Below are 8,469 nucleotides of genomic sequence, written 5' to 3'. Positions count from 1 at the left end.
AACTGTGAAGCCCTTTGTTGGCCGAGTCGGTTGAGCTTCAGACTGTCATTCGATGGGCCGGAGTTCAATTCCCGCGGCCGGCTGATGAAGAGTTGAGGAATTTATTTCTGGTGATAGAAATTCATTTCTCGCTATAATGTGGTTCGGATTCTACAATAAGCTGTAGGTCCCGTTGCTAAGTAACCAATTGGTTCTTAGCCACGTAAAATAAGTCTAATCCTTCGGGCCAGCCCTAGGAGAGCTGTTAATCAGCTCAGTGGTCTGGTAAAACTAAGGTATATTTAACTTTAGTGCAACTGTGAGGTTTTCCTCCTCTCACACCTTTCAAACCTCTTTACTCTCAATTTCTGCTTCAGCGCTGAATGACCTCATAGGTACCAACGCTTGGCCTTTGGCCTAAATCCTATATTCTATTCAATTCTATCGAATTGATTTATATCCAGTTAGTATTAACGCAAATAAAGTATCACATGTCGAAGTGACAGTTTCTCTCACTTGTATCTATTCCCTAGTTCCCATTGCGTTTGAACCCTATAACTTTCTCATTTCTTTATATATCCTCATTTCTCCAAATATTTCAGCCTTGATTAAGAATTATTACTATTGGACTGCCACAATGTCTTTAATGTTATTCATTGTTCTGTTTAAAGTTCTTAACAATGAGAAAAGTTTAATAGCGCAAAATTCTCACTTACTAAACTAAGAAATATTAAAATTGATTTCAGCAACGCTAAGGAAAAATGCCAACGAATATGGTTTTTTTTTTTTTTTTATCTTTCTCCTGTGACATCACAGTGTATAGTAGGTAAAGTTCCAGCTTACGTACCAGTACACGCACTCGTATGCACACTCTCTCTCTCACACACACTCACACACACACACACACACACACACAACACGCACACACACACACACACACACACACATATATATATATATATATATATATATATATATATATATATATATATATATATATATATATATATATATATGCTTGTGTCTGTGTGCATGAGGGTGTATATTCGTGTATGCACATGCTAAAAACAGACGTAATCCTTATTAGCAAGCATGGCAAGCACCCACTGACCTGAATAGCTATACATGAAGAATAGTGGGGAAAATAATGAAAAATTAAGGTAAATTCGCGGACGCATAAGTATTTAGATAAAAAATAAAAACCAAAGCAGAAAATGAATGTGAGTTCATGGAGCGCAGCCCTTTATCATAGCGTTGCAAACTCTCTCATGCATTGAAGAATCTCCATCACTAAGACTCCAGGGGAACGATTTCACAGTTTTACAGAGAAAGGATTTAGAGACTCTTGATGGTTTGAAACATTTAAACATTAAAAAAAATAGGTTAGAGTTAGATGAAAAGCATCTCTATTTACTGGAATGCAAATAAATTAACTCAGAGGATCAGTAACAATAACATGTCGGTGTCGCAATCTCATCCAGTCTGTCGTCCGTGGCTAAAAAGTCACAACCAGCGGGAATAGAAATATTCCCAAGAAAATGTGCAAGAACAGTTTCATGACCTTGACGAAAACGGCGCATTCGGAGTTTCGCTCTCGGTCAGTCGTATGTCACTGGAATGTTCTAATACTTTCACTATGTTTGATTTGGTTTTTGGGGATTCGTGTCGGTATCTTGTATATTTTACGTCAGTATTCTTAAATTTTGTGAATGATTTGGTTATCAGCAAAACTTTTTCCCAAGAGCTACCTACTAAACTTCACATCCTCGTTGCTTGTACGTTCTTCTTAATTTGCCAGCTGATACGGTTTCTTCAGTTACAGGTCTTGATATATTATTTCGTAAATATTTTAATTCTGTAATATCTGTTAATTTATATTCATGAATAAATAATAAAGACCTATCCTACTCTTTATGCTAGTTAATTCGACTTAAAGCAACATTTAAAAAAAACTGCATTATATTGCTCCTAATTATACTCTTCAGTGAATTAAGGTTCAAGTGTTAAGGACATAAGGAATTTTAACATAACGTGTATTTCAACGAACATTATCGCTCTCTATTCAGACACACGTGAAACTCAGTACCCAAAGATGTCTATGATAAATTTTCACAGTCTAATTCACAAGTTCTCTTCTTCAGGAATCTAGGAAACCCCGTGAAAGCGTTCATTGAGCGTGAGGAAACTGGTTCTTGTGAATTCTCTTCTACGTATGGAGTTGGGAAAAGAGTTGAAAATGTTTCTGAATTTCGATGTGCAAATATTACAGGAACGTCAAATTTTCCTTCTCGTATTAAATACAGAATTTTCTTTTTGTAAAAAAGTTCGCATGCTGTTTTTCTGTTTTAGTTGAAAATGTTCAACGATGAAAAGGAAAGTTCTGTTTTTTATATAACGTACTAATCCGAGAGAGAGAGAGAGAGAGAGAGAGAGAGAGAGAGAGAGAGAGAGAGAGAGAGAGAGAGAGAAACACTATTCGCTCTTTCGTGACTGACGCAAAAGCCGAGCAAAGCAGCGTCCAGGGGAGCGAGGGCACTGTCAATAAGAATACTTCACTGGCGTCCGGATCAAAAGGTCGTCAGCCTGACCGCTCCATAAAAGTCGAACCTATTGTGAAGCTCCTGAATAAAGGCGAAACAATTATCAATATGAGGGAGCTGATCTTTTGCCAGAATTCGAGGAATTTCTTTGAGCAGTAACTAGAGCACATTCCCTCCAGCATTTTTCAGTTCTTTTGCGCCATTATCCGTTTTCTATTTTCAGAAATGAATCGACATCCGGGAGAGATGATGATGTCAGTGTGATCGCACGAAGGGAAATTTATGCGATGCAGAATTTCAACTTTTGTATGACGGCCTTCCTCATCTTTCTTGCTCTAAGAATGCTCATGTAATTTATGAAACATTATTACTTTCCTCGGACTACAAAGGATTTGAATCTTTTTTTTTTTTCTTTGAGGTCTTATTAAAAAAAGTCACGTCAAAGGCAAATGCCTCACTTGAAAAGCCCCACACATGCTAACAATTCATCATGGAAGGCCCATCACCTGTTAAAACTTCACTAAAGATGGCGAGGAGGTAACGGACTTGGATGGAGCAACGATTCACGAGTTATTGGGGTTGATTATTAGTGAGAGAACTAAGGGCACCCTCGTGTATATCATCCAATGCAATTTCATGCTTCCCTGCCTCAAATGAGAGGATTTCGGTCTGGGTATACCTAAGGGGAATATGGCATTGGGAATCGTCAGTTGCAAGAGGAATGGCCATGGAAGAATTCTGTAAGTAAAATTCAATTATATGGTGAAATGTTATGGGAAATAGCACTGGTTAAAGGGAATGATAAATACCACTAAGAAATGGCATCTGTTGAAGGAGTAGGGAGTAGGCAATGAAAAATGGCATTGGCAACAAGAAAATGGTAATAAAAAATATCTTACCACACGTTCCATAATCTTTAATGTGGACTAGCACTCGCTAGGCCCGAGTTCAAGTCTCCGGCCGGCTGATGAAGAATTAGAGGAATTTACTTCTGGTGATAGAAATTCATTTCTCGTTATAATGTGGTTCGGATTCCACAATAAGCTGTATGTCCCGTTGCTAAGTAACCAATTGGTTCTTAGCCACGTAAAATAAGTCTAATCCTTCGGGCCAGCCCTAGGAGAGCTGTTAATCAGCTCAGTGGTCTGGTAAAACTAAGCTATACTTAACTTTTTTTTATTGGTATTGCGTCATCAAGGACAAAATTATTACATTGGATTATTTCTAACGATCATTCATTTTAGTACCTAATGTATAATAAATACTTCATCATTTCCCCCCAGGATGCAACGCCCTGCACATCACTGCCCTGGACGTGCCCAAGGTCATCCAGAATGGTTCGAGGTCTTCGGTGATTCTGGACTGCATCTACCGGTACGAGAACAACGACCGAGACAGCCTCGTCGTCAAATGGTTCTGGAACCATGAACCGGAGGCTGTCTACCAGTGGATTCCAGGAAAGAACCCCGAAGCTATTGGGATACTTAGGGTGAGTCACTGCTATGTAATTTATTTGAACGTTTATTAAACTGATCCTGATTGACGCGGATAATTTAAGGCCTCCTTATCTGATTAATTGTCTGCTCCTTTCATTTTTTTTTATATAAAGTTTTGCTTTATTTATTCATCCCTGCAATTTCGTACAAGTATTCAGACCGTACCTAAGTAAAACTTTGAAAGTGTAACTGCCTCAATGTATTCATTTTATATACATTTTTATGTTTATATGTGCACATGTATATATGAATATACAAATGCATGACATATATATATATATATATATATATATATATATATATATATATATATATATATATATATATATATATATATATATATATATATATTTGTGTAAGAGAAATAGATTTAACTGCTCATCATATTTTGAAAAGAAAATTGTATTGTACGATAAGAACACGAATGTTGTATCTTTGTCCAGGTCATCACCTTATCCTGTGATAATTGTTGTCAGAAGGTTACTTGAAAGATTTAAAGTTAGAAGATATCCATATAAAAGGAAATTCCCAGATATGCACAGAGACAAATACGATGTAATCATACTCCCGTTGTTGTGTAATTCTGCCTACTAGTCACTTTGTCTTGTTGTATGTTTAACCAAGACACCTGAATTATCATGTAATATTCATTGTTGATAAGAATTGCTAACGATTTACGATCAAAAGTTATATCTTAGTGTAGAACATGCTCAGATGTTCAGAAAGTACAAATGTAAGGTAATAAATGAGTCTTATGGGTGCTCTATGACTGTTAGGACTCAAGTCACGGCGAAAAATCTATAGCAAAAAAACGGCCAGTGATGTCTTATCGATCCCTGTATGATTTTATACATAGCCGCTTGGAATGTTATGAATAGCGTAAGGGCAGTTGATCAGACAACACTGAAAGTATTTCCCTCACGGATACAGATCTCGCTAAATCGAGGGTTCCCATGTGATGGGACATTGGCTTTTCCTGTGAGACTCTGGGAATGTCCACAGAATTTCTTATTATGCGTTTTCCTTGAGTAATCGAAGTGCGCACAGTGCCTTGCCTTTAAGATGATATGGAGAGTTATCAAAGTAAGCACTGCGGCTGTTATTATATTTTCTTCTGTGCGACGATTCTTGCAAACTTAGGAGACCAACTAACTTTTCTAATTTTCTGTTAGACTGTTCAGTAATTATTGATATACGAATAACTGTTACCTTCTTAAGAGTTTATATTGATTATGTTTTTCATTTTGGCTGAGATCTTTTAATTGTTGATCCATATTCGTATATTGCTAGGTACAGGATTCGTATACCAGTCCATTTTTTTTTTTTTTCCTTGTGAATGTGCGAAGTTCCTGGTAGTAATTCATTACGAGTATATCACTTCAACAAACAAGTATCGTCAAATCTATGGAGTTATAATAATTTTCTAACACAGAATCTTTCATTTGAAGTTTTCAAGAGCACCATTTTACCTATAATTAAAACAATTTCTTGTGAAGATACTTAGTCATTAAAATGGTATCGCATCTCTGTGTGCAACAAAGCCATTGCCTTACAATTACCAAAGCCAAAAGAGCGTTCCGTTGTTTTAATCATAGGTCTCACCCATTACCATTATATCAATAAACTGAATATTTTGTCCATATGATATCGGTTAATGGGCTTTATATTTACATCTTCACAGGAGGAGTCTTGTTCTTTGATTTTGATTCCCTCTTGAGAAACTTGTGCATACCACATATGGCTACAGTATGTAAGTCGTTCCCTTGAGTTCATGCTGGTGTTCGTTGAATTTTCACTTGGTTTTATTTTTCCTCATTCTGTTTTCCCAGAGCGTTTTCATATTTCCTTTTCCCATTGCTACTGGTATTGTGCTTTGTTTAGTTATTCAATTGTATTTTCTCATTGCTGTCTCCTTGTTGCCATCGCAATTTCCCATTGCCTACTCCTTACCTCTTCAACAGCTGCCATTTCTAAATGGTATTTTGCATTCCCTTCTCCCAGTGCCATTTCCCATCTTACCCTTGGCACTTTCTGTGGATTTACTCAGTATTCTCCCATTGCCATCCGTCCCTGCTTTCTTCCAATTGATGATTCCCATTGCCATATTCCCCTTGCGTATAACCCGAAATCCTCTCATTAGAGGCAGGGAAGCATGAAATTGTACTGCATGATATGCACAAGGGGTTATACGGCTATGCGACCCTTAATTCTCTCGCCGATAATCAACCATAATAACTCGTGAATATTGTTTCATCCAAGTCTGCTCCCTCCTCATCGTCTTTGAAATTTAAAAAAGTTGATGAGTGTTTTATGATAATGTTGTCAAGTATTTATTTCATTGCATTGTGGTTTTTCAACTGATGTTGTCTTGTACTAAAAGAAAATCTAAAGGATTCGTATCCTCTGTACTAGGAAGCATAAAGTTCCATAAAAGACATAACATTTAGCGAGAAAGAAAGATGAGGAACACCGTCCTAAAATTGTTGACATTCTGCATCGCATAAATTTCCCCTTCGTGCAATCACTCTGACATCATCATCTCTCCTGGACGCCGATTCATTTCTGAAAATAGAAAACGGATAATGGCGCGAAAGAACTGAAAAATGCTGGAGGGAATGTGCTCTAGTTACTGCTCAAAGAAATTCCCCGAATTCTGGCAACGCTTTAAAAGATCAGCTCCCTCACATTGATAATTGTTTCGCCTTTATCCAGGAGCTTCACAATAGGTTCGACTTTTATGGAGCGGTCAGGCTGACGAACTGTTGACCCGGACGCCAGTGAAGTATTCTTATTGACAGTGCCCTCGCTCCCTTGGACGCTGCTTTGCTCGGCTTTTGCGTCAGTCACGAAAGAGCGAGTAGTGTTTCTCTCTCTCTCTCTCTCTCTCTCTCTCTCTCTCTCTCTCTCTCTCTCTCTCTCTCTCTCTCTCTCTCTCTCTCAGTATATGCATACTACACAAAATCAGAACTTTCTTTATTATCACTTAACGTCTTCAGTTAAAACAGAGAAAGAAAGCAGCATCGAACTTTTACAAAGAGAATATTTTGTACTTAATACGAGAAGGAAAATTTGATGTTCCTGAAATGTTTACACTTCGAAATTCGAAAACATTTTCAACTCTTTTCCCAATTCCATATGTAGAAGAGAATTTACAAGAACCAGTTTCCTCGCACTCAGTGAACGCTTTCACGGGGTTTCTTAGATTCCTGAAGAAGAAAACTTGTGAATTAGACTGTGAATATTTTAATGACGTAGCCATCATAGACATTTCTGGGTACTGAGTTTCACGTATGTCTGAATAGAGCGATAATGTTCGTTGAAATATACGTTATGTTAAAATTCTTTGCATATTGAACACTAAAAAACTAATTTATTGAAGAGCATAATAGAAGCAATATAAGGCAGTTTTAAAGAAATTTATTACCATGAAGAGTAAGAAAGGTATAAGGCAGTTTTGGAGAAATTTATTTACAAAGAGTAAGAAAGAAATTAGCTATTTAGTCGTTAATATAAATAAGAAAAAGACAGTACACAGGGATGAAATTATTTACTAAATTGTGTGACAAGAATTGTAAAAATAAATCATAACCAGCAAATAAAGTAGAACCTGAAAGCACCGAGGATATAAAGTTATTCTAAGGTTACTCTCAGGACAAGGTTTTGGTAACAAAATCATTAAAGGAAGTATTGAAACATTCCTCTGACACACGATTGACTGAAAGGGAAATTCCAATTGTACCGTTTTTTCATAAAGATCATGAAACAGTTCTGACACATATTCTTGGGAATATTTGTGTGAATATTGATGACAACTTTTCAGTCACAAGCGAAAAATAGAATGAGTCTGAGATGCCGGAATGTTATTGTTATTGATTCTGTGACTTGGGTTATTTGCATTTCAATTTATAGACACGTTTTGTTTGTCGGTTTATTTATTTTTTTTATTTTTTTTTTTTTTTTGGAACGTTTACAGACTCACAACCACCAGGAGTCTTTCATTTTGTTCACAGTAAAACTGTCGAATCTTTCCGCTGTAGTCTTAATTATAGACATTCTTGTATATGCATAAGAGAATTTGAAATACTATTACAAAGCGTTGTGTTCTATACACTTACATTTCTGCTTTGGTTTTTATTTTTGTATGTAAATATTTATTTGTTTACTAATTTACCTTGATTTTTCTTTATTCTCCCACTGGGTTTTCTCAGTCCTTTACATAAAGGCAGTCAGGTCAGTGGGCGGATGCTTCGAATGGTAATGAACTTTGAGTTTTTCCATGTAGATCTGTGTGCGTTATGTACACACACACACACACACACACACACACACACACACATATATATATATATATATATATATATATATATTCATGTATGTATGCATGTTTTATATATATGTATATGTGTGTGAGTGTGTCCGTCCTTGTAGTCATCAATTAGGACACCCACTTTACC

General features: G+C 36.5%; 1 protein-coding gene across 1 annotated transcript in view; it reads left to right on the top strand.

Annotated features, from left to right (window-relative positions):
- Positions 1–3,806: 3,806 nt before the first annotated feature.
- Positions 3,807–8,469, top strand: part of LOC136828601 (uncharacterized) — a 55,664-nt gene continuing 51,001 nt past the window's right edge. The window contains exon 1 of the mRNA XM_067086642.1: positions 3,807–4,008. The gene's annotated coding sequence lies outside the window, so the exon portion shown is untranslated. The remainder of the gene's footprint in view (positions 4,009–8,469) is intronic.

This window comes from Macrobrachium rosenbergii, chromosome 43, assembly GCF_040412425.1.
Source record: "Macrobrachium rosenbergii isolate ZJJX-2024 chromosome 43, ASM4041242v1, whole genome shotgun sequence".
NCBI classification, from domain to species: domain Eukaryota; kingdom Metazoa; phylum Arthropoda; class Malacostraca; order Decapoda; family Palaemonidae; genus Macrobrachium; species Macrobrachium rosenbergii.
Note: the sequence above shows the minus strand (reverse complement) of the source record. Positions and strands in the feature narration are given on the sequence as shown.